The sequence below is a fragment of the Periplaneta americana genome, chromosome 7 (assembly GCF_040183065.1).
Source record: "Periplaneta americana isolate PAMFEO1 chromosome 7, P.americana_PAMFEO1_priV1, whole genome shotgun sequence".
NCBI lineage: Eukaryota > Metazoa > Arthropoda > Insecta > Blattodea > Blattidae > Periplaneta > Periplaneta americana.
In genome coordinates this window covers 78,695,732-78,722,801 of record NC_091123.1, presented here as the reverse complement: position 1 = coordinate 78,722,801, position 27,070 = coordinate 78,695,732, and the positions used below count along the sequence as shown (strand labels likewise).

Here is a 27,070-nt window from a genome sequence, read left to right as displayed (position 1 = left end):
CTAGAAGAATAAGAAGAGCAGGAACAACTAGAAGAATAAGAAGAGCAGGAACAACTAAAAGAAGAAGAGCAGGAACACCTAGAAGAAGAATAAGAAAAAGAGCAGGAACAACCAGAAGAAGAAGAGCAGGACCAACTAGAAGAAGAATAAGAAGAAGAGCAGGAACAACTAGAAGAATAGGGAGAGCAGGAACAACTAGAAGAAGAATAAGAAGAGCAGAAACAAATAGAAGAAGAATAAGAAAAAGAGCGGGAACACCTAGAAGAAGAATAAGAAAAAGAGCAGGAACAACTAGAAGAAGAATAAGAACAGGAACAACTAGAAGAAGAATAAGAAGAGCAGGAACAACTAGAAGAAGAATAAGAAGAGCAGGAACAACTAGAAGAAGAATAAGAAGAAGAGCAGGAACAACTAGAAGAAAAATAAGAAGAAGAGCAGGAACAACTAGAAGAATAAGAAGAGCAGGAACACTTAGAAGAATAATAAGAAAAAGAGCGGGAACACTTAGAAGAAGAATAAGAAAAAGAGCGGGAACACCTAGAAGAAGAATAATAAAAAGAGCAGGAACAACTAGAAGAAGAATAAGAAGAGCAGGAACAACTAGAAGAAGAAGAAGAGCAGGAACAACTAAAAGAAGAATAAGAAGAAGAGCAGGAACAACTAGAAGAAAAATAAGAAGAAGAGCAGGAACAACTAGAAGAATAAGAAGAGCAGGAACACTTAGAAGAAGAATAAGAAAAAGAGCGGGAACACTTAGAAGAAGAATATGAAAAAGAGCGGGTACACCTAGAAGAAGAATAATAAAAAGAGCAGGAACAACTAGAAGAAGAATAAGAAGAGCAGGAACAACTAGAAGAAGAAGAAGAGCAGGAACAACTAAAAGAAGAATAAGAAGAAGAGCAGGAACAACCAGAAGAGCAGGAACACCTAGAAGAAGAAGAAGAAAAAGAGCAGGAACAACTAGAAGAAGAATAAGAAGAGCAGGAACAACTAGAAGAAGAAGAAGAAGAGCAGGAATAACTAGTAGAAAGAGAAGAAGAGCAGGGACAACTAGTAGAAAGAGAAGAAGAGCAGGAACAATCATAAGAACGAGAAGAGCAAGAACAACCAGGAGAAGACCAAGAACAAACACAAAGATAGAAGCAAAACCAATTAGAACAAAAACAACATGGAAAAGAAGGGAAGTACGAAAAACACCTAGGACAGTAACAAAGACAAAGAAAAGAAGAATAAAGCTAACTAGAAGAAAAAGAGCAGGAACAAGACAAATAAAAAAAACAAGGGAAAGAGTGAAATCAAGCAGTACAACAAAAACAACACAGAAAATTAGTAAAAAAACGAATAACGAGTAGGTGAGGAATAGAAAGAGTGCAAAGCAGAGCAAGAAAAAGGTAAGTAACAAAGAAAAGAGCTAGAACAATTAGAAGAGAAGTTTATTATTTTGTGAAATGCAATTCTAATTATGGTACGCACCCCACTATCTCCAGATATTTCAACACGAGAATATCAATTTCTTGCCCGACAGTGTACATAATAGCAGTATCATTAAACGTTCAGTTATTTCAGCGTTTCAGAAGAATTGATTCTTTCGTAATGTTTATTTTGTAAATCAGGTGTAACACTACAAAATATGGGGCGACGCAGTGTATTAGATCGTTTTGCGTGATATTTCCGAGTCACTGAGTTTGTATGGTATCGCAATGCAATGAACAATATCATGGCTGGGAACTTGTTTTGCATGCCATTAATCAACCGGCCACAACAGTGGAAATCAGACGGGTTGCCATGCACACAACACTGGTATTCATATCTTGCATCTTTCCATCGTGGTCGTACAGTTCTTAACAAAACTTTCTAAACAAGTGCACAAAAGTAACAAACGGTACTCTTCCCCTCTAAACTTCTTAATCTTCTTACGTAAAGTAAGATTCAGTATATCATTTGCGAAATATTAATTTTATTGTAGAGAGATAATCTATAACAAACAAATCTCTTATATTTCGGTACCACAAATATAATGTATTATGTAAGGGTGTTCGAGAATAAGGAGCTTAGGAAAATATTTGGGGCAAAGAGGGAAAAGTAACATGAGAATGGGGAAAGTTTCACAACACAGAACTGCACGCATTATATTCCTCTTCTGATATAATTAAGAACATTAAATCCAGACGTTTGTAATTTGCAGGCCATGTAGTACGTATGAACGAATCCAGAAATATATATAAAGTGTTAGTTTGTGGGTGTTATCGTTGTTGTAGCCCCACGTTGGGCGCCATTTGGGGGTGGAATCGTTGTTGAGTTCCCACGTTGGACGCCATTTGAGGGTGAGTGGTTATTGTGACCACACGTTGGGCGCCATTTGAGGGTGGGTGCGTCTCGATGTTGCGTGAGATTCACTCAGGGTAGCCGAGGTACGGTTGTGGTGTAGGTTGATGTCGGGAATAATACCAAGCCGGCTACTTAAATAAAAGGCTGCGTAAACTTCAAAAACTATAAGTTTATTGTCGTATCCACTTGGTAAACCCTAGAATATGTATTTCCGGCTGAGTATATAATTCAATCGTTGGTCGCCTTTTGTATAGACTCTATGGCGGCTCTGAATAAGCTCCATCCGATACTACAAATTCAATACTCTGTCCAGTACACTATGACACGAAGCGAAATAGTAGTCCTGTCGACACCGAACGAAGTAGTTATTCTGCCCTGTATGTAGGGCCGCCGACACGATGTAAAGTTGTTTTGATGATCTCCGCTCCGAAGCGGAATAGTAGTCGTCATCTCCGCTCCCCGTCACCCTTATTTATAAAAACCTATCCTACGCTAAAACTAACTATTCTATTGGTTAAAAACTACGTCACTAACTGGCCTAAAATCTATTCCCTATTGGTCCAAAGTGACCTCATAAGCTGGACCAAGATCTCTTCTTATTGGGCGCGAAATATGTCATCTCTAAATTTAAACTTTGGATTTCCCATAACATCTAATTAGTTTGTATATCTCACAAGAATACCCGTTCTTTGGAAAACCCAAGCTTGGCAGTATCTTTCCCACGGGTCTAGTCCGACTCCGGCTTTTATGCTTCATCGAGTCTATACGAAACCCCGCTCAAGGTGGCCCTAAATCTGTCCGATGCTGACAAGTGACGAAACACCTGTGTGAGGAAGCTAATTCTAACGAAGTCGCCAGAACATCCCCGCGAATACATGTAATAAAAATATGGAGATATCACTTCGCTAATAAATCGGTCTCTCCCTCTCCTAATTACTGCTTCAAATGTCCATCTACATAACCATTGGAAATTCCCGGAAGAGTTTCCAATGTTATGAGATGTCCCCGCTTTCTGCCTATAACTAGCCTCATAGTTCCCCCACGCGATCAGCCGGTAACACATTATTTACAATACAGTGAGATTACAATGTCACTACAAACAATTACAATAAATATTACATATATCTTCACAAGCCTTTCTATGTACACAACTCTCACACAATAAGCACAACAATGTACAATTTATATCCACATTTACATATGTACAATACCATTCATTCACATATTTACATTTATTTATTAATTGATCAATTACACACTCTGCGTGCTTGGTTGTACCAGCCGCCCTGTACAGGTTCACCTAGCTGTACGCGTGAGACTAACCATCCTACTCTTTCTCATTCCTGCCTCCTAGCCTCTCCTGTTTGAAAGGCCGCAAGAGTTGCTTGTGGTACCTTCCAACAGGTTTACTTTTTCCCCTTTCTACCAATTCGAAAGTATGGTCTCCATATCTACTCTTAATTTCGTAGGGCCCCTTGTACAGTAACTCCATGCGTGAGTAACGTCCTCTAAGGGCGGAAGATAACTTCACGTCCCTTAGCAATACCAAATCGCCGGGTGTGGGCTCCCATTTGTGGCGATATCTTTTAACTTTACCGAGTCTATACTCAGCGTTTTTCCTAATTCGGTCGAAAGCTAGTTTACACAGTAGTTCCGCACTAGGAGGCTCACCCTCCTGTATTGCCTGCGGCAAACTCTTTATCATAGGATCGGGATCGATCCCTAACATCAGTTTGATCGGAGCTATTCCGGTCGTTGGATTAATAGAGTGGTTCATGACTCTCTCAATCACCTCACATTGCCTAAACCAGTCCTTATGGTTTCGGTGACACAGAATACGGAGGTACAATGATATATCCCTAAGCGCTCTTTCGCAGGGATTACCGCTGGGAAAGTATGCGGAGCAATTGTATAGTTTCACGCCCGCATCTTCCAGCCTTTTGCAAAACACTTTCGATTTATGTACCGACACATTGTCACTGAGCACCGCTGTTACCGGGCCGTAAGTCGGTATGTAATCTCTAACCAGCTTGTCAGCACACAATTTACTAGAGATATTTCTTAAAGGGTAAATCTTTACAAATTTTGTGAAGACATCGTACGTAACAAATATGTACCTGTGTCCGAAGGACGATGTGGGCATTGGACCGTGTTCGTCCACTGCTACAAGTTCATTCTTTTTACCCCTGATAATGACCTGTGGTACATTGTCATACCTTACATTTAGAGGTTTCGCCCTCTGGCAGACCTCGCAACGAGATATTACCCTTCTAACCTTCTTTGACAGTTGCTTAATATAAAATGATTCTGACATAGTTAAAATGATCCTATCACTCCCAGAGTGACACATAGATAGGTGAAAGTTGTTTATAAGTTCATTCTCCATACTCGCAGGTATGTATATCTTCCACTTCTGGATATCCCTACCATGCAATTTATACAAGATACCAGAGCGCAATCCATACACTTCGTCTTTCACCTGTGAGATTTCTCTAGCTTTGTCCATTAAGGCCCTTATCGTGGAATCCTCCTGCTGCAAATCTGCAATTTTCCGAAATTTTCCCGTCAGAGCTCCATTCCTCGTGGAATCAATTTTCATCACGGCAATTTCGTACGCGGGGGCGGTGATAGTTTCCGGTAGCCCCGATTTGGAATTCAAACGAGAGAGACAATCACCAAAGATATTGTCTGCCCCCGGAATATGTCTGATCGTCACATCATGAGCCAAAATTTCGTGCACATATCTAGATATTCTAGAGTTCGTCAATTTGCATCTACTCAGAAACGCTAGGCTTACATGGTCAGTAAATATGATTATCTGCCTATTAAAGATATACTGACGGAACTTCTGTAGTGCGAAGTACACAGCAGAAATCTCTAGTTCCGTGATTGATGCGTTGCTTTCGGTACGCGACAGTCCCCTAGAAGCTGTGGCAATCACATGTCGCTTATTATCTTCATCCGTCTGACATAGAATTGCTCCATATCCATATGAAGACGCATCAGTATAAATCTGAAAAGGTAGGCTGTCGTTAGGCCTTTCCAACAGAATTGAGTCGGCGAAAAGCAGTTTCGTTCGATCGAATGCTTCCTGCTCTGCCGACCCCCACCTGAAGGGTGTATCCTTCTTCAACAATGCTCTGAGTGGGGCTACATGCTTAGCATAATTGACGAGAAACCGATTCTGGTATTGTAGGATACCTAGATATCTACGAACCTGTTTCCGGTTCCGCGGCGGCGGGATCCTCGAAATGCTCTGAATTCTCTCTTTGTCCGGTCTAATTCCGTCAGACGAAATTACGTAACCCAGGAAAACTGTCTCAGCTTTAAAAAATGCTGTTTTCCCCAGCTTGACTGTCATACCAGCCTCTCTCAATTTAGTAAGTACAAAATCAATATCCCTAATATGCCTATCAATATTATTGCCATATATAAGAAAATCGTCAATGTACTGTGCCAGAAAACCTTTCGTCGAATCACCAAAAATTATGTCAAGTGCTCTTAGTAGCGCAGATCCAGAACTCGCGATGCCGAAAGGGCATTGGGTATACTGATAAACTTTCCCGTTATGTAGGAACGCTGTGAATTTTCTCGAGTCCTCGTCAAGCGGAATCTGCCAATACGAACTGGTCAAGTCCAAACTAGTGAATATAGAACAGTCACTGATACGGCCTAACAAAGTGTCCACTGACTCCGTCCTGAAATTATCTTTAACTGAAAACGAGTTAACGTGTCGGGCATCGATCGTTACTCTTAAGCTTCCATTGGGCTTCCTAACCCAGCACAATGCATTTACATAAGGCGAGTCCGATACTTCTATAACTCCGTCTTTTAACATATCATTTATGACTTCGTCTGCCTGATCCCTTAAAGATAGGGGGATGGGTCTACATTTATGCCGAAATTCCTCCATTCCTACCACCTTAATTTTGTGTGTGTACACTCTACACAGACCCGGCGCGTCTGAAAAGACATTTAAATGGCTACCTACAACATCCATTAAGTGTTTTCTTTCACTCTCACTCAGGCCGTGTGCCTGGTTAACTTTATCTCTCACTATTTCAAAAGTATCTGTCTTCCTATTGTTAGACGCGACTACCTGCCTAAGATCGCCAAGCGAACTCTCATTACAATATCTGGCCCTACCGCTAATGAGATTACGTCCTATTTGTCTCGCCTGGACTAATTCGTCGATACACAACTCGCATTCTCCGCAGTCTACTTGACACACTCCCATAGTTACCTCGTTACCTTCCCACGGATTAACCTCTATAATTACATTCTTACAAATTTTGAGGTGCTCTACAAAAAATAACTCTTCCTGTAATCCTATCTCTTCCGCGGTTCTTTCATCTAACTCCGATCTAGCGCTATTGCTACTGAATGGGACATGGCCTACACTGCCGTTACCTGCCGTAACCCCTAGTCTGTTTTCCCTGAAATCTAATAGCGCGTGCCATTCATAGAAGCTTTCTACTCCAATAATGATGTCGGTAGTCAACCTTTGTATCACAAGAAAAATAGCATTTAATTTCACGTCTCCGCACTCTAACTCGAACCATACTTGATATTTTACCTTTTCCTTTTTCTTGCTTAGGGCGCCTGCACAGTACAGTGAACATATCGGTAACGTTTGCAGTTTTATTCCTGAATCCCTAACCTTTTGAAAAAATTCCAAGCTGCATACATTATTTGTGGAGCCCGAGTCCAACAACACACAACACTTTATCCCAAATATTTTAGCATCTATATAAGGCAATACATAAGTCCCATTATTTTCTAACTCTGGGTTAGTAAAATCACTCTGTCTCTTTACGCTTACCGCGTTGGTGGATTCTTTTGATAGTGACCTATTGCACTTAGCTACAGAAATCTCCGAACCCTTGAGACTTCTGTCTAGCAGTTTCCCGAGTGCGATGCAGTCGGTTCCACTGCTATCTCGTCTCTATTTCTACTATTTATAGGCTCCCGGCCCATACTCATTCTCACCGGACTTTGCTGACGTCCGTTCATGTCTCTATTCCTACTTTGTCCCACGTTACACTGTGTAGGTGGCCTATGGCACCCTTGTGAGGCCATTTCTTGTAGGACGTCTCGCCTATCTCTCTCCTGCTCCTGTCTCCTCCAATCACCTCGATTTTGCGGTCCCCTGCTAAAATTAGGCTGCCAGAATCCCTGTCTGTAATTTCTGTTCCTAAGCCAGTGTGGTTGGGTTCTAAGCCTATTATTTCCATTTTCTTGTCTTCCCGTGTACCATCTTATGTGATTAACCCTACGCACGGGACCAACACCTCCTCTATCGTTTCTCATCCTGTTATGACTACTCTGGTTATTCCTACTATTATTGTAAGGACCCCCAAAGGGCGGGTCAATCCTTCTCTCCCTGTTGGGACTTTTCCCTCCGTTATGGCCATTATGGTACCGACTATGTGCATTGTTGGGGCTCCTGTCACCACCCCAGTTACTCTGATTTTGGGCTCCTATCCTTGGGGATGAAAAGGCTGTACTTGCCCCCTTCCCCGCTTTCTGGTCGGTGAGGCTTGAACCCTTTCCTTTGCCCTGTTCATAATCTGCCTGTCCACTGCATTCATAGTGCGTGGCGTCCGAACCATCCAGCGCCGTCAATAAATCTATTGTTTCCCCGAAGTCTCGGGGCCCTGCTACAATCAGATTATATCTTATGTTCTCGGGATACTGCGAAATCACAGTTTGGATCAGCTCTGAATCCGGTATTGGCGGATTGAGGCTTTTCCCTTTCTTAACCAGTTCAAGAAAATAATCTATCATAGAGACGCCTCTTCCCGCGTCAAACCTGCTCTGATTAATTTCCTTCCTAATTCTTTGTTGTTGTCTTTGTCCCCAGTATCTCTCCGAAAATTTTTCTCTGAATTCCTCATAAGTGACATTATCCCCTAGGGCCACTAGCGCCCAGTTGAGTGGTCGGCTCTTTAGGCTCTTTCGTACGACAGTCATTTTTAAGTCATCCGGCACCCCTCTTACTCTAAAGTACGTTTCTAGCTCACTTATGTAATTATGTGGGTTTGAAAATTCAACCTCATCAAAAATAGGGTAACCAATCTCATTCAAATTGTGAGTGGGGTACTGGGGACGGCCTAAATATGCCTTGTCGTTTACATTTATCAACTCACTACGCACATCATCCCGTGAGGTCTGACATTCCTCACCAACACTATTGTTAACATGTCTTACATTTATGTTGCTACCTGATGCCGGGCTCTCACTTGTGCCCTCTTGTCTAGAAACTGCACGGTCCGAGCTGCTATGTCCGCTTAAATTTGCGGGACTACCCCCATTTAGTACGTCGTTTATTGAGTTTAGTTTACTTCTTAATTCTTCCAAACATTCGTTATCCGCCCTTTCTTTATTCTTTATGGCTCGCTTGAGACCGTCCACTTCCTGATCCATCTCACCTATTTTCTCTTCCACCGAATTCTGAATTTCCCGAACCTTTTCCACTATCGTTTCCTCCACAGCTGATTTTAGATCGCTATTCTCTCTGGTAGCGCTATCTCTAACTCTAACTTCTAAATCCTTCATACTTTCTGACATCCTATCCATAGCTATCTTCAATTGGTTCTCCATTCCGATCCCATTCTCGGTTAATTTCCCCTCTAGCTTCTCTATTTTGTCCTCCATCTTGTTTCCTCTTTCCGCTAATTTTGCAATATGATCTCTAATCTCTCTCGAACTTTCCCCCAATCTATTTTCCATTTGTTTTATTTGTTCTCTACTTTCCCTTGAGTCATTTTCTAATTTAGTTTCCATTTGTTTTATTTGTTCTTTACTTTCCCTCAGAATCTGCTCTCTACTTTCCCTTGAGTTATTCTCTAATTTAGTTTCCATTTGTTTTATTTGTTCTCTACTTTCCCTTGAATTATTTTCCATGAAGTGTCTCATCTGCTCCCACAACTGCTCTAGCGTCATTTCCCCTTTGCCGCGGTCTCTACTCTGTTGCTTTTCCACCGTTCGCTCTCCCTCTATTTCTTGTCCTGCGTTATTCTCGACCTCCTCCCTAATTTCCATAATTTCCTCGTCCTTCCTTTGCTCCATGGTTCCCTTGTTTCTATTTCCTCGTCTTTCTCGTATTTTCCTAACTACTTTACTCCTATGGCTACGTAGTATCATCTATACGCTACTCTGTCATCTATCCGACGCTTGCTTTCCCAATAATAATCTAACTAGGCCTGTATTTGCACTCGACTCACTTCCAACAAATTACGCAATACACTTATTTCACTCTTTCCCCCAAAATATCACACAAAAAAAAATACATATATATATATATATATATATATATATATATATATATATATATATACACCCGAAATATCACACCAGAAATTGAAACATATACACTTTATAATTATTCCCCCAAAATATCATATACATATATACACATTTATACGTCTTCTATTCATACTTGCCACAGCCTCTCCGAGTCGCCTTCTCTGGTGGTCCCCGTGTTGTCTTCTCTAGTGTTGTCGTGATGTCGCGATGGCTTGGTTCTGTTCCCGCCTTCCAGCGTCGTTCCTCGGCTATGCAGGGCTGAACTGCTCCGTCCGGTCCTCCTCGTTGTTTGGTGCTGTGTTCGCACCCGGGGCCGGTCACTGGAACAGCTGTCTTCCTTCGAGCCCCACGTTGGAAAGCGCCATTTGTGGGTGGGTGTCGTTATTGAGGCCCCACGTTGGGCGCCATTTGTGGGTGTTATCGTTGTTGTAGCCCCACGTTGGGCGCCATTTGGGGGTGGAATCGTTGTTGAGTTCCCACGTTGGACGCCATTTGAGGGTGAGTGGTTATTGTGACCACACGTTGGGCGCCATTTGAGGGTGGGTGCGTCTCGATGTTGCGTGAGATTCACTCAGGGTAGCCGAGGTACGGTTGTGGTGTAGGTTGATGTCGGGAATAATACCAAGCCGGCTACTTAAATAAAAGGCTGCGTAAACTTCAAAAACTATAAGTTTATTGTCGTATCCACTTGGTAAACCCTAGAATATGTATTTCCGGCTGAGTATATAATTCAATCGTTGGTTGCCTTTTGTATCGACTCTATGGCGGCTCTGAATAAGCTCCATCCGATACTACAAATTCAATACTCTGTCCAGTACACTATGACACGAAGCGAAATAGTAGTCCTGTCGACACCGAACGAAGTAGTTATTCTGCCCTGTATGTAGGGCCGCCGACACGATGTAAAGTTGTTTTGATGATCTCCGCTCCGAAGCGGAATAGTAGTCGTCATCTCCGCTCCCCGTCACCCTTATTTATAAAAACCTATCCTACGCTAAAACTAACTATTCTATTGGTTAAAAACTACGTCACTAACTGGCCTAAAATCTATTCCCTATTGGTCCAAAGTGACCTCATAAGCTGGACCAAGATCTCTTCTTATTGGGCGCGAAATATGTCATCTCTAAATTTAAACTTTGGATTTCCCATAACATCTAATTAGTTTGTATATCTCACAAGAATACCCGTTCTTTGGAAAACCCAAGCTTGGCAGTATCTTTCCCACGGGTCTAGTCCGACTCCGGCTTTTATGCTTCATCGAGTCTATACGAAACCCCGCTCAAGGTGGCCCTAAATCTGTCCGATGCTGACAAGTGACGAAACACCTGTGTGAGGAAGCTAATTCTAACGAAGTCGCCAGAACATCCCCGCGAATACATGTAATAAAAATATGGAGATATCACTTCGCTAATAAATCGGTCTCTCCCTCTCCTAATTACTGCTTCAAGTTGGGAGGCCGGAGGGAAAAATACCTTTGGGGAGGCAGAGACTTACATGAGATATTATTAAAATGGATTTGAGGGAGGTGAGATATGATTGTAGCTGCTGGATTAATCTTGGTCAGAATAGGGACCGATGGCGGGCTTATGTGAGAGCGGCAATGAACCTCCTGGTTCTCTAAAAGACATAAGTAAGTAAGTAAAGTTTTATGTATACTTACTTACTTACAAATGGTTTTTAAGGAACCTGGAGATTCATTGACGCTCTCACATAAGTCCGCCATCAGTCCCTATCCTGAGCAAGATTAATCCAGTAGCTACAATTATATCCCACCTCCCTCAAATCCCATCTACATATCGGCCTCCCCAAAGGTCTTATTCCCTCTGACCTCCCAACTAACACTCTATATGCATTTCTGGATTCTCCAATACATGCTACATACTCTGCATATCTCAAACGTCTGGATTTAATGTTCTTAATTATGTCAGGTGAAGAATACAATGTGTGCAGTTCTGTGTTGAGTAACTTTCTCCATTCTCCTGTAACTTCATCCCTCTTAGCCCCAAGTATTTTCCTAAGAACCTTATTCTCAAACACCCTTAATCTCTGTTCCTCTCTCAAAGTGAGAGTCCAAGTTTCACAACCATACAGAACAACCGGTAATATAACTGTTTTAGCTATAAATTCTAACGTTCAGATTTTTTGACAGCAGACTAGGTGACAAAAGCTTCTCAACCGAATAATATTCTTATTGAATTTGGTATTCCCAAGAAACTAGTTCGATTAATTAAAATGTGTCTTAGTGAATCTTGCAGCAGAGTCCGTATAGGCCAGTTTCTATCCGATGCTTTTCCAATTCTCTGCGGGCTAAAGCAAGGCGATGCACTATCACCTTTACTTTTTAACTTCGCTCTAGAATATGCCATTAGGAAAGTTCAGGATAATAGACAGGGTGTAACAGGCATTTTCCCATATTTATTCTGCGTTTAGTTTCCTACCTAGTGGCATTTATATTTGTTACTGTTGCTCCAAGATATTTGAATTTTTCCACCTCTTCGAAGGATAAATCTCCAATTTTTATTGTATTTCCATTTCGTACAATATTCTGATCACGAGACATAATCATATATTTTGTCTTTTCGGGATTTACTTTCAAACCTATGACTTTTCTTGTTTCAAGTAAAATTTCCGTGTTTTCCCTAATCGTTTGTGGATTTTCTCCTAACATATCCACGTCATCTGCATAGACAAGAAGCAGATGTAACCAGTTCAATTCCAAAGTCTGTCTGTTATCCTGAACTGTCCTAATGGCATATTCCAGAGCAAAGTTAAACAGTAAAGGTGATAGTACATCTCCTTGCTTTAGCCCCCAATGAATTGGAAAAGCATCAGATAGAAGCTGGTGTATACGGACTCTGCTGTAAGTTTCACTGAGGAACATTTTAATTAATCGAACTAGTTTGTTGGGAATAACAAATTCAATAAGAATATTATATAAAACTTCTCTCTTAACAGAGTCGTATGCCTTTTTGAAATCTATGAATAACTGATGTACTGTACCCTTATACTCCCATTTTTTCTCCAATATCTATCGAATACAAACATCTGATAAGTAGTTTTGTGTATACAGTTAAATATTGATATAACGAACACATCCTGAACGAATTTTTCAGTTCAACGAAAAATTCTTAGTCTCAGTACATGCTTCCATGCAACGAAAGATTAGATGATTTTATTTTGAACCACGGTATTACGAAAATTCCGTTACAACAAAAACGTCTCTTCATCAAACGAATTTATTTTGCGCATTTTTCTTTACAACTCCGCAAATGTAGGATCGTGGATTAATTGAATGATTGAGTTGTTCACGTCAGCCCTTGTAAACATATTTATTCTCTTAGGCCAGTGTTCTAAAATCTCCTCTTAGTCACAAATAAAATCGTATTAATCCAGCACAGGTCAGTTTCTGTAGTGAATTTTTACGTTTAGCCCATATTCTGAAGAAGATTAAATGTGCCGTTAAAATACAGTTTAAGACTTTTATTTGCATCGGTCATTTAGGGTGCTATGCATAGACATTTCGCTAACCCGCGCTACGAGGGTGCTAAACTAGCCCCGGCTATCGACTGGTTACTTGCACAGGATTCATATCACATCACATCACATCACATCACACATCATACATCACACATCACCACACATCATCGAACATCACCACACATCACACATCATATATCATATCGCTAACACTGGTTTATGAATAGGGAAAACGCTAGTTCGCTGATCATCCACCGGAAGCCCGCGCTAAGAATGTCTATGAATACGGCCAATAATGTCTTGTGAGACAAGCTTGCTCTGACTTTGGCCTTTAAAATGTTCGTTGTATCGGGATATTCTCATTGACCAGTATTTCAGAGTGCAGAGAGTACTTATAGGTAAAACATGTCAACCAATGCATCAGCGTAGGAAAATGTAAACAGTTACCTTTAAAGGAGATACCTTACGCTTTCTTTGGTCCATTGTGCGCCCTACAAAATTTTACTCGTTCTTGTTTCCTTTTCGAGATAAAAATTATTTTATGTGAAATATTTCATTGCGTGTTTGGGGAAAGCAATTGATTTAATTCCCAATATGCTCAGTCAATTTAAGAGAGCCGTGTATTATGATAATAAATTATAGAAAGAATTTTAGTTTTGTCCTTTAAATGTGCAGAAATTTGATCCGAACAAATGTAATTTTCCGTTCTGCAAATGTTACAATATTACATCTGTTCGGATCAAATTTATGCAGTTTCAAAGAACAAAACTAAAATTCTTTCAATCATTTATCAACAGTAATCTCACTAGAGGTTTTGATTTATCTAGAGAAAATCAAAACTCGAGTGGGATTTAATTAACTATTACACGATTAGAAGAAAGTAGGCTATATAAAGATTAGAAGTAACAAAGTGTACAATAAAATATTAATTGGCTTACGAAAATACAACTGTCTTCAAATGTATTATTGTACCATCTCAACATTACGCTAGATGGCAGTAGTGTTTTATGATGATGTTTTCTTGTTACCGGTATCAGTTGTGCCAACTATGGAATCATCATTGAACTCTGTGGACTGTTACTAGTCAAGAAGGCTTTGTTGATTCAGTTTCATTTTTATTAAAATATTTGCATTCAATTTCAATCATCCGGATCCCAGTAATCAACGTCACTTGACAGATGATTTTCAATAAATCTTAGTATTAAACAATCTCTGATACGTGACTATCCATAATATATAGCAGAAGCTATAACAAACATAACCTAAATAATATAAACAAGTGTTAGAAAAGTTTTAATTAGGGATGATGAAATAAACAAGAAACGTTTTAATTAACGATGATGAAATAAAAAATAAACATGGATAATTTTAAAAGAAACAATTATTGAAAGTACAATTTTCAAATTTGAATGTTTTGGTGGTTGGTGGTTCAGTTGATGTTATATTGGACGTGTGCGTAAAAGAAGTGTACTCGTTTGTGTACATGGTGTATCCCTCAACTCATTCAGGATTTCCGAATGGTGCTCTTCATATATGACCAGTGATCTTTATTAATTCTTGTTCTTGAATGCCAAAATGCGAGTCATATTTGAAAGTGATGTGCATCGACTGGAGTGGTTTGTAATTTTCTGTTTTTTGACGGCCAGACCAGTGCAGTTTGAAATGTTGGCAAACAAAGAAACAAATGCTAGGGTAGTGATAAAAATAAACAAATGCTAGGGACGCGATAAAATTAAACAAATGCTAGGGACGCGATAAAATTGTGCGATAAGCAGTCATGATTGGTTGAAAGGCGTCCTTTCGTACCGTTTTATTGGTCGAAAGTAGTGTGACGTAGTAAAAGTGTAATAGTCATCATAATACATTACTCTCTTAAATTGACTGATCATATCGAGAATGCAATCAATGGCTTTCCCAAAACACGCTATGAAATGTTTCATATAAAACAATTGTTATCTCGAAAAGGAAGCAAAAACGAGTAAAATTGTAGCCTATTACGTTTTTTTTTTTTGTTTGAAATATCTAAAAAAATAGTATTTTGGATTTAATGACATTACTTATGGTTCACACCGTATATGGAATGATTGTCCAAGTCCAACAGGTGGCCTGAATGGCAGTTAAATCCGATGCTGACAGCTGAGCCATCCTGCCTCAGAACCTATAGAGCTACTTCCAGTACTCAGACGGGTTCCTGATAAGCCTCAGGGTCCGAAGTCCCTAGCATTCCTACATGAGCATTGGAAATCCAGACTAACCTCAAGACTTAATCCCAGCCTATTTTAACTATTGCAGATGATAGATGAAATAAGTGATGGATAGAATGTATTGATGAAATTATAGAGGGTAATGCACACCGAAGAAAGCCAACTGAAACGTATCGTCGTTGTTCCTGCAATAATTCCTATGTGGGGGGGGGGGGGGAAATTCAGTAGGAAGAAAAATCACATTTATTCATCCTATGGCAGCCGTATATAGGAGATTGTGAATTCTTACATTTTCGACACAAAGAAATATAATTACGTATAGGAGATTTTATTATTTGCTGTATCACTATTTAAGTTATTTAATAGAGCAAAAATCTAAAAATCGATAATTATGTGACATTGGAGTTATTGCAGGAACAACGACGGTATTCTTTTTCCACCAAACATCCCAATATTAGGTAGGCCCTATTTGCCAATTAATATCGGTATGTCATTTGAATATTAATATTAGGCTAGGCCTACTGAAATTTAGGTCACAAATTTTCTAAATAATGAAATAATTTTAGACATGATTAAAGTATGGAAACAATTATTTTATTTTAATGTTTCCAAAATCACATATGCCTACACCTACTTCCATATACAATTTTTGCTCTTCAACTGCAAAACTTTTGCTGACTAGACAGTAAGAGCAAACAACTACTAAAAATAAAATTCTTCAGCAAATTTTTACTTGTCTCTGTTAAAAATGCTTTTTATTTTAACTGCAGATAATATAATCAAACGTCTCTCAGCATAAAGTTTAAAATGTCGATGTAATGAAATTGGTGAGTACTTTTTCGTTGAAAGTATGTGTTACGCGTTTGTAACATGTTAAGTTATCATTTTACGAACCGTATTTCTCTTAATAGTTTGTTCTGAAGCTATCGTTCAAATCATGTATTTTTACCTTTGGAATATATATTAATAAAATGAATGAAAAATTATTTATGTATCTAACTATGAGTTATTTTAACTTATATAGGAACATTAATTGAATAAAGTGTTGGGCCGAATAACGGTCTATGTTACAATCTGCTAACAGTGCAGGAGAAACAAAAATCTTACATCGTAATTTCGCTCAAATTTACTATCTGACGGGTAACATAGACCGTTATTCCATCGATATGTTTTGTACATTCAGCAAAGTATACGAATTGTAAGTCATATTATACATCATAGAAGTTTGTAATATTTTTAACTCCACAGAAATGCTACTGGGGAATACAGATAATAAACAGTTTTATACAATCAGAATATTACAGAATATATAAAATCAATAAGGAGGTTAAATTATGAACAAAATATTTGACATTTATTTTTAAAGGCTATGAATTAACACCATATAATTTATTAAAGTTACACTCAATGTCATATTATGAATAAACATGCAATATTGTTGATAAATTGTTGGAGGATGGAATTTGAACCTCTGCTCCGAATATGCAGTATACATCCCAAAAGAATGACCTATCTCTTAAGTATAAATTTTATTAAAAATGAAGACAATAACAATCACAATTTTTAAATGCTGACTGTAGGAGAGTAATACATTTTAAACAGCTCCTTTCTGACATCAAGAGTAAGCTGTGAGCATATCTCCTTACAAGAATTTGCACAAATCTTTTCCTGAAGCGAAATACCGTGATAAAATTCGAAGATAAACTAATAGTGACAAAACACAACATAGACCAACTAAAAAAATTCTAAGATAAACTATAGTGACAAAACACAACATAGACCAACTAACACTAGGTAAAGTGTAAATTAAAATACAACTAATAAAATACCGTACTTAAAAATAATAGACAGTAACTTACATTACTTTGGGGATCTTCTTTATTGTATACTCAAGACCACTATCTCTCAGCGACTTTCGTGACACATTTTTCCACTTATTAATGTTAATTTGTCTGTTTTGTTTGTTTTTTTTTTTATTTATTAAGCCGGTCAATATCTACCGCAGAAATCGTCATTGTCTTGCAACCGTTCATTTTACGTAATAGATCAACCGAAACCTGATACACAGAGTTCAAGTACCCAGTATTCGTAAAGAGAACAAACTTCCATTCAATAACTCCCGATACGATGTAACTGGATACGCTAAAAGTGACTAGTGACATAGACCGTTGTTCCAACCAAGAAATTTGTGATTGTAACTCGTGTAGAAGCGTCTCTGATACAGATATTGAAAAACAATTTTTGTTACTGCTGTGTAAGAATATGCAGAGCATTATTCTATTAAAAACTCGATTTTGAAAAATTGTAACATAGACAGTTATTCGGCCCAACGCTTCAATTAAACAATAATTTATTGTTAAAAGTTAATTAGAGAACTGCATGTTCTTTTTTTTAAGTTCATTTATACACGCTTTAACATCTGTGGTCATATTGTGTGTTAGGATCTATGGCTCACTATTGTTGAGTTCCTGTTACTGTTGTAGATGGCCTGTGTTGAGGTAACTGATTTTAGATTCTGATTAATATTTATGACAATGGTGACTAAGGCGATGATGAATCATGGTATGTAAATTTTCAATCAGGCATTTGTCCTTGTAACTAAGGGAAAGCATGAAAACCCCCAGTCAGATTGGCCAGCCACGGAGTTTGAATACGCGACATCCAGAATACCAGTCACAAACGCTGTCTTCTGTGCCAATTCGCTCGATTGCATGTTCTTTACACACAGTAGATGAGTGGGAAATAGATGATGATGTGGAAACAGATTTTCTCATTGTGTTTATTTAGGCCTATCGTCGTTCACCATAAAATTTGTTAAACTGATTCCACACACTGTCTCTATTTTTCATTTTATTTTTTTTGGCTTCAAACTTTGATTAAGAGATAAATTTCTACATTTGACCTATCACTAAAAGTTTTGAACTGCCCTTCACTTTCATTGTAAGTTTTCATTTTAAATTTTTATATGCGATTAATCGATTCTTGTTCAGCAATTTATGAAAAAACCAGAGTTGTCGACACAGAGAAAACAAATGCACGTCGAGGTAATGAAACGAAAACGATAAACAAATAAATGCTAAAATTCCAGCGTGTACAGCTGATCATTGGTTTAAATTAAATATTTCTTTACATTGCATTGGTACAAAGTAGGATGACGTCAGATAAGTTAAATAGTCACAAATATTGCGTAGACAGGTCTTTTTCAGTCTTGTCGTACCATGTAACTATGCATTTCATTGTGAAACATTGAAAATTATACGGTTGATTCGGTATTGGACTCAGTACAATCACTCGTAAGAAAGTTCTGCTTTATAGTTAGGTCGCGGAGTGAATGCATCTCCGTTTTGTTCTGTATCAAGGTCTGACATGGATAATTAGCCTTGTCTGCGCGGGGGGTATGAGGTCTCCATACTTGTCTTCTTTCGGAATCCTTTTATTTATTTGGCGTTACTTGGAAGTCTTTTTAAAGCAGCTTTCCTTTTATTCTCGTTTCTTGCTAAGGAACCACGAATACATTCTCATGCCGAATGAGACGAAGTCCATTATAAAGATAAATTAACTGAACTTAATAAGTAACGGTGGATTTTAATTATTTACGTTACAGATTATATGGCCTGGGTTTGTACAAAGGCAAAAGAAATTTGTGTTCGCTGAATGTTATTAAAAGAAGCCGCATTTTTCTCGAGTGGGGAAGACTATACCAGCTGTTTGAATAGTAGTTAGAAACAGGGGTATACATAATACACTTCATCTGAAAGCGAACGCAGTGAAGATACTAAAATAACACATTATAAAACTAATATAAAATACTAAAAATTAATAGGGGTATTGAAATATGGGATACTTCCAGATAATATTTTTTATAAGTCCGCCGAGTTAGCTCTGTGGTAGCGTGTCTGCCTCCAGACTAGCCGGCCCGGGTTCAATTCTCGGTGGGATCAGAAATTTTCATATACAATTTCTACCTCGGGACTAGGAGAGATTGTGCACCAATATGCCTGGGTTAAATCTCAAATCTCTCCGCAGTGCATATGAAGAGAAGGCATACGTCACTGTTGATAGTGATTCGTCCGTCGGAAGGGGACGTTAAGCCTGACGGCCCCCTTGGTGCTCTTCACAGGTGTAGGCTACGTGCCGGCACCGGGTTTCCCCTTCTCCCTTCCTCATCATCATCACTCATTCTAGATACTACACTTGCACGAAAACATATACACATACACTCACACTAGTACACGACATAACTCTCCACAGATACACATCATGTACATTGTGGCCCGCCGAAGTGGTGTACAACTAGGCATAACATACATACATACATACATACATACATACATACATACATACATACATACATACATACATACATACATACATACATACATACATACATACATACATACATACATACATACATACATACATACATACATACATACATACATACATTTTAAATAAATTGGGATTATTATTTTCATAGCTTTGAAAACAACTGAATGTTGCGTAACAAGAAGAATTTGAAACATAATTCAATTGTTTATTTTGTAAATAATGAATCTATGCTACACCAGTTTTTACATATCCAGGTTTTAATTCAATTTTTAATTGTGCTTTAAGAACAAGACTGCCCTTTTTCACCAATCTTCTTTAATTTAACGTGCGGAAGCACCATCTTTCTTGGGATCATGTTGAAATTGCAGTTCGAGGTGAACGTCATTTCCAAATAGCAGATTTGATGGTACTTCTCAGAGTGTGATTTGTAGAATACTTTCTCGTTTTAGAGAGACAAGTTTGGTAACCAGAAGACCTTGCAATTGATCAAATAGCAAGACAAGGACCGTCACATCATCATTCAATCAGGAAGAGCTCCATTTAATACAGCCAGACATTTACAACAAGACCTTCAGAATACCACTGGCCTTTGGTATTAGATCAGACTATTACCCAAACATACTCTGGGACGACGTTTTGATCTATTACAGAGCGTAATAGGTGTCACATGAGGAGAAGAATGTCGCAAGCAATATCAGCAGCGTGCAAAATCGCCGAAGATGTTAAAAGCTGGGCAGAGCGAGTAGTGAGAGGGGACGTCGCTATCCTCGCTAGTAAGAGTTCCAAGTCCTTGCACTAGGGGAGTGATAAACCCCCGGTGGTATAGTGGTTATTGCACTGGCCGATGGATCCTATGTCCGCAGGTGGAAACCCGGTCGTCTGCATTGAATTTTAAAGGCCACGACCGATAAAATCCTTATCATTCTTCCATGGGGAGGGAAATAAAGCTTTGAGTCTAGTGTCGTAGCTTTACTTACTTACTGGCTTTTAAGGAACCCGGAGGTTCATTGCCGCCCTCACATAAGCCCGCCATTGGTCCCTATCCTGAGCAAGATTAATCCAGTCTCTATCATCATATCCCACCTCCCTCAAATCCATTTTAATATTATCTTCCCATCTACGTCTCGGCCTTCCCAAAGGTCTTTTTCCCTCTGGCCTCCCAACTAACACTCTATATGCATTTCTGGGTTCGCCCATACGTGCTACACGCCCTGACCATCTCAAACGTCTGGATTTAATGTTCCTAATTATGTCAGGTGAAGGATATAATGCGTGCAGCTCTGCGTTGTGTAACTTTCTCCATTCTCCTGTAACTTCATCCCTTTTAGCCTCAGATATTTTCCTAAGAACCTTATTCTCAAACACTCTCAATCTCTGTTCCTCTCTCAAAGTGAGAGTCCAAGTTTCACAGTCATACAGAACAACCGGTAATATAACTGTTTTATAAATTGTAACTTTCTGATTTTTTGACAGCAGACTAGATGACAAAAGCTTCTCAACCGAATAATAACAGGCATTTCCCGTATTTATTCCCGAGTGTCATTTATATTTGTTACTGTTGCTCAAAGATATTTGAATTTTTCCGCCTCTTCGAAGGATAAATCTCCAATTTTTATAATTCCATTTCGTACAATATTCTGATCACGAGACATGATCATATACTTTGTCTTTTCGGGATTTACTTCCAAACCTATCTCTTTACTTGCTTCAAGTAGAATTTCCGCATTTTCCCTAATCGTTTGAGGATTTTCTCCTAACATATTCACGTCATCCGCATAGACAAGAAGCTGATGTAACCCGTTCAATTCCAAACCCTCTCTGTTGTCCTGAACTTTCCTAATGGCATATTCTAGAGCGAAGTTAAAAAGTAAAGGTGATAGTGCATCTCCCTGCTTTAGTCCGCAGTGAATTGGAAAAACACAGAATAGAAACTGGCCTATACGGACTCTGCTGTAAGTTTCACTAAGACGTATTTTAATTAATCGGACTAGTTTCTTGGGAATACCAAATTCAATAAGAATATTATATAAAACTTCTCTTAACCGAGTCATACATTGCACATAAAACTCTCATAAATTCTCATAAACTTGAACTTCCATATTGAATAACCTCTGTAGTTAAAATGTGCTTTTAAGTAAAACACTAGTAGAAAAACGATTAAAATATACTATTTATATACAGTAATTAATTAATTATTTATTTAAAACCTCAACCAGGTAACTTGTCCTTAACTGGAATTGAACCCGGTCTACCTGGTTTCGCGGCCAGACGCGCTAACCGTTACTCCAAAGGTGTGGACTCTGTCGTATTACTCTAATCAAAATTTTAAAGGCTATTTAAGCTGTTGAAATATATTTAAGGTGATGAATGACAAAAGATGAAATATAGCTTTGTCAGAGGAGCCGTTAGAGACTGAAACTCATACGCGAGGCTGATCCGCGACAGAGCCTCAAGATCACCTTCAAAATACATTAGAATACTGTACTGTATTAGCATAGGCAAGTTTCTAGTGATTGACAGACTTGTTCAGTTGAGGAGCTAGCATAAATAAGAAAGGTGAGCAGGAGACCATGATTATGCTCCGCTATCGACTAACAATAGGAACTAGGCTAAAGATTCATATTTACGACTGTGGAAATACCAGTTAAATACTGAGATAACATGCCTATAAGGTGATTTTATGACATAACGATGATAGTGCGTAATAAAAAGTTGTAGACCTAAACCAACAATATAAAGGTCTTGCCGAAAATCTAATGATAACTATAAAAAGAACCACCTTTTCTATGGCCAGAAAGATTTATTCTATTTTTTTTTTTCGGAAGTCATTTATTTCTCTTCTCCTTTCGTTTTGTTGCTGTTGGTAACATATTTATAATGATATTCATAAACAATGTATACTTTGAGAAATTTCTCTTGACGTTTGAGTTCAGTTCCAGGCCTGTGATTATACTTCATACAATTAATTTTATGCTCGACCATGCCGAAATGTAGTAAGTATACACCTGGTAGCAGTCCTTTAATGCATGTCATTAAAGTACACCTACTCATTAAATTGCAGGTGTTCAGCCAATGACAACTCAGCTTACAGGTGTTCAGCCAATGACAAGTCAGCTTTGTACCGTTATAAAACCGCAAGTATCGATTATTCTCGGACATGCAATCGAAAGAGAATTAGCGAAAACTCACGGAGGCTGGAAATCCAATACTGTCGCAGAAGGTTATGCTCTGTTACTATAATAATTGGCGTTAATTGTAAATAATATTCAAATAAATTCAATTTTTCATCTCGTTTTTCAATGTCGAATTCAATAATCAAGTTTAACGGGATTACATCAAGGTCAATGACATTATTGTTCCTCGGAAAAAATCAATACTTTCGCGTCTGCGCACATCTCACAATTCACGACCTAGAACAAGGTCACTTCCGATCTTGTCAGATACAAATAAAGTGTATACATCTGAATACCGGTAATTTCAAGTTAGAAATATGGTCGAGCATAAAAAGTCGTATGAAACTCGCCTATAATGGTAATTAAGAAGCTCGTATGAAAATTATGAAACTCGCTAGCGCTCGTTTCATAAACATCCATACTCGCTTTCTTAATTACTATCATTATAGGCTCGTTGCATAATGTACTATTATGTAATACTAATTTAATTTATCCGCTAGTGCTTCGGTGCGTTTTCATTGGGAACATAAAGTACAGTTATGACGTTTTGTATCATACAGATCTGTTCCATACAATATACAGGTGTTAAAAAAGTGTCGAATGTTTTTACAGGAGGTAGCATTGGTCTAAACTAGAAAGAAAAGTTCCTATAAACATATGTCAAACTAATATCTGTTGAGATCAGGGCCATGCTGTACGATACCCGCCTGTCTGTTAAGTAGACACTACAGAAGGTGCTCTATGTGGTTACCACGCATTGATACACATGGTTCAGCCCTTCTTCTCAGTGAATCACGAAGTCTTGCGACCACACCTCGTTGTTGTCGGATTTGCTCACATACATTGGATACACGCTCCTGTAACGTTTGTACGTTGTCGATGGATGTGGAATTCACCAATATTTTTAAATGTCCCCATAGCCATAAATCCAAAATATTTCAAGTGAGGTGATCGGAGAGGCCATGCTGCTGGACCTCCTCGACCAATCCATTGCACATTAAACCTCCGGATTAGGTATTGTCGTAAGGTCCCTGAGCCAAATAACGCCATGTGTACCTTTAACGCCACCCTATTAAAATTTGTTAACGACACAAGTTTTCGGTAGTGCACTACTGTAGCCTGCATTGGCTTGCAATCTAGTGACGAAATGAGTTACTAGCTGTCCGCTGACATTTACGAGTGACATTATATTCCATCATTTTCCTGTTGTGTGTTGATAGTGAATGGCTGTTCTTATATCAAGGTAAGAGGCAATATTTTATTTTGTGTGTTGAGCAAATAATAACTATATTAAACTATATATTTTCGTGATCCTTAAACATTCTTTTATGTATAGAAAGTATTTGCTATCTATAAAATTTGAAAATGTTAGAGAAACAGGCATGTCATGTTATCAAGTACTCAGTAGCGCTTTAACGCCATGTGGCGTTAAAGGTATACAGACAAAATTTTAGGTTATGTTAGTACTAAGGCTGACAGTACAGCATCAGTGTGAAAACATCAGGAAAATCACTAAGCTTTCAACTTACAAATGTTCAGAATGTGCAGTGATGATATTGGTTCAATTGCTTATCGAACTCTTAATTTTTTTTTATTTCACATAACTTAGTTTTTATGTTTTACTTATTGGAAAACATTCATATTAAACTAAGGTAAATGCTTTTGTGTTTAATAACTTTCTACTCTGTCACATTGTCTCTTATTTTTTTAAAATAAGGAGTCACTGGAAAGCATATTTTCCTAATCCATCTGGTGTTTCAGTTTCAGATCAAGAATCTTTCATTAGTATTGAGTGATTTTGTATATTTTATTAACAGAAACTCAAATTTAGTCGCTTAGTTCTATTTGTGTTGCTTGAGAAAAATAATTCATTAACAATTATAAGTGTATAGGTTACTAGAAAATAGGTGGCGTTAATTGGACAATCTGTTCCTAATAACGCCAGTTTACAAAGTTTTCCTATTTGAGTTCTAATTCTTGTTCGGTATATAATATATCATTTTCATTGTGCTATTTTGTAAAGATAAGATTACAGTTTCTATTTCATAATTTTCGTGTTTGTACATAACTTATTTCCAGAGCAAAAGTGACTGAAGTGTTAAGGTGGCGTTATTTGGTACGTGTACCTTACGAGGCGTAGAAAATGGGGTGATGCCCCGTCATGCATAAGCCCGCCATCGGTCCCTATCCTGAGCAAGATTAATCCAGTCTCTACCACCATATCCCACCTCTTGAAATCCATATTAAAATTATCCTCCAATCTACGTCTCGGTCTCCCCAAGGTCTTTCTCCCTCACCTATATGTGCTACATGCCCTTCCCATCTCAAGCGTCTGGATTTACTGTTCCTAGTTATGTCAGATGAATATAATGCGTGCAGTTCTACATTGTGCAAGTTTCTCCATTCTCCTGTAACTTCATCCTTCTTAGCCCCAAATGTTTTCCTAAGCACCTTTTTCCCGAACACCCTTAATCTCTGTTCTTCTCTCAAAGTGAAAGTCCAAGTTTCACAACCGTACATAACAACCGATAATATAACTGTTTTATAAATTCTAACTTTCAGGTTTTTTTAGACAGACTGGATGACAAATGAGGGGTTTTTGGGAAAAACCAGGCAGTTCCAATTCAGTACTTTTCGAGACAATGAATAAAAACTTACCGCCAAACAATAAGCATGTACAGAAAGAGGCAGGTTCAAAATGCATTATAACTGTGAATGTAATTCTTGGAACTACCTGGTTCTTCGACCAAACGTTAGAGCGTATATTTTTCTTCCTCTGTGCATAAATAGCTCAAAAATGAAAAAACTGGAGCTTCCTGGTTTTTCCCCCAAACCCCTCAAATGCTTCTCAACCGAATAATAACACGCTTTTCTCATATTAATTCTGTGCTTAATTTCCTCCTGAGTGTCATTTATATTTGTCACTGTTGCTTCAAGATATTTCAATTATTCCATTCCTTCAAAGGATAAATGTCCAATTTTTATATTTCTGTTTCGTACTATGTTCTGGCCACGAGACATAATAACATACTTTATCTTTTCGGGATTTAATTCCAAACTTATCTCTTCACTTGATTCAAGTAACATTTCCGTCTTTTCCCTAATAGTTTGTGGGTTTTCTCCTAACATAATCACGTCATCCGCATAGGCAATCAGCTGATATAACCATTTCAATTACAAACTCTTTCTGTTATCCTGGACTTTCCTAATGGCATATTCTAGAGCAAAGATTAATGATGATAATAATAATAATAATAATAATAATAATAATAATAATAATAAAAAATTCATTAACCAGAATGTACTACAGTATTAAGAGGACAAGAAAACAACTTTTTTGAGCCAAGTAATATATTTTATTAACAATTAACTGGTACACTGTATACATCATATGCGAATATTCTGTAAATATTAAGATATTATTTTATCCATCAGGATGTAATAGGGCCTACCAAGATTGAATTAACTTTTTATAGTTACGCGTCTGTTTAGCGTCCATGCCAAAGTGCAACTGAGTAAAATTATTCTTTAAGATATACTCGTAATATTGAAACGTTCTGTTGATTATAATAAAGTCTTCCAAGAAAGTTATGTATATAATGCGGTCTTCCCTTGTGTATGGGAATGGACTCGTTCACATTGCTATATGACGCAAGCATTGTCGTGACAATGTCAGTGTAGTTTCCATTTCACAAAATTATTTCATTTTCTTCTATAAAAAAGATATTACTCATTACCGGTACACAATAATACATAAGCATTGCTAGCTGTCTCCATACACATTAGGCCTACATAGTTCATAGTTTTCGGTGCAGTGTGTAATGTAACGACAAAGTATTAAATAAAGTGCGAAATCCTACTTCCACATCTACATCTTCATCTTCTAATTCCATGTCCATTGTAGACTATCTGAAGAAAATGATACTCCTTCATTCAGATTTTGATAACTACATTTTCAATAATTCTTCATTTAATTAATATTACTTCCAATTAATGTATTAATCAGGTTACTTCTATAATAAAATGTTTAAATTAATTTATGATTCAGCAGATAATGAAAATGTATTTCTGTTATAATAACACGATAAAAGCGCAGTACATGTAATTAACATTGTTAAACTTGTATTTCGCTTTTCGCAATTGGCATTACTGAATAACATCCAATTTCTTTATTGCAGTAATCGATTTTCATCTATTTCAACTTCAGCGAATTTTAGGGATATATTATTTAGGCCTACATTTTTATTTTAT

The 27,070-nt window shown here is 38.0% G+C and overlaps 1 protein-coding gene across 1 annotated transcript in view; it reads left to right on the top strand.

Moving 5' to 3' along the window:
• The window catches only part of LOC138703217 (POU domain protein 2-like), a 2,136,291-nt gene that overhangs the window by 885,541 nt on the left and 1,223,680 nt on the right, over window positions 1-27,070 (top strand). The window lies entirely within an intron of this gene.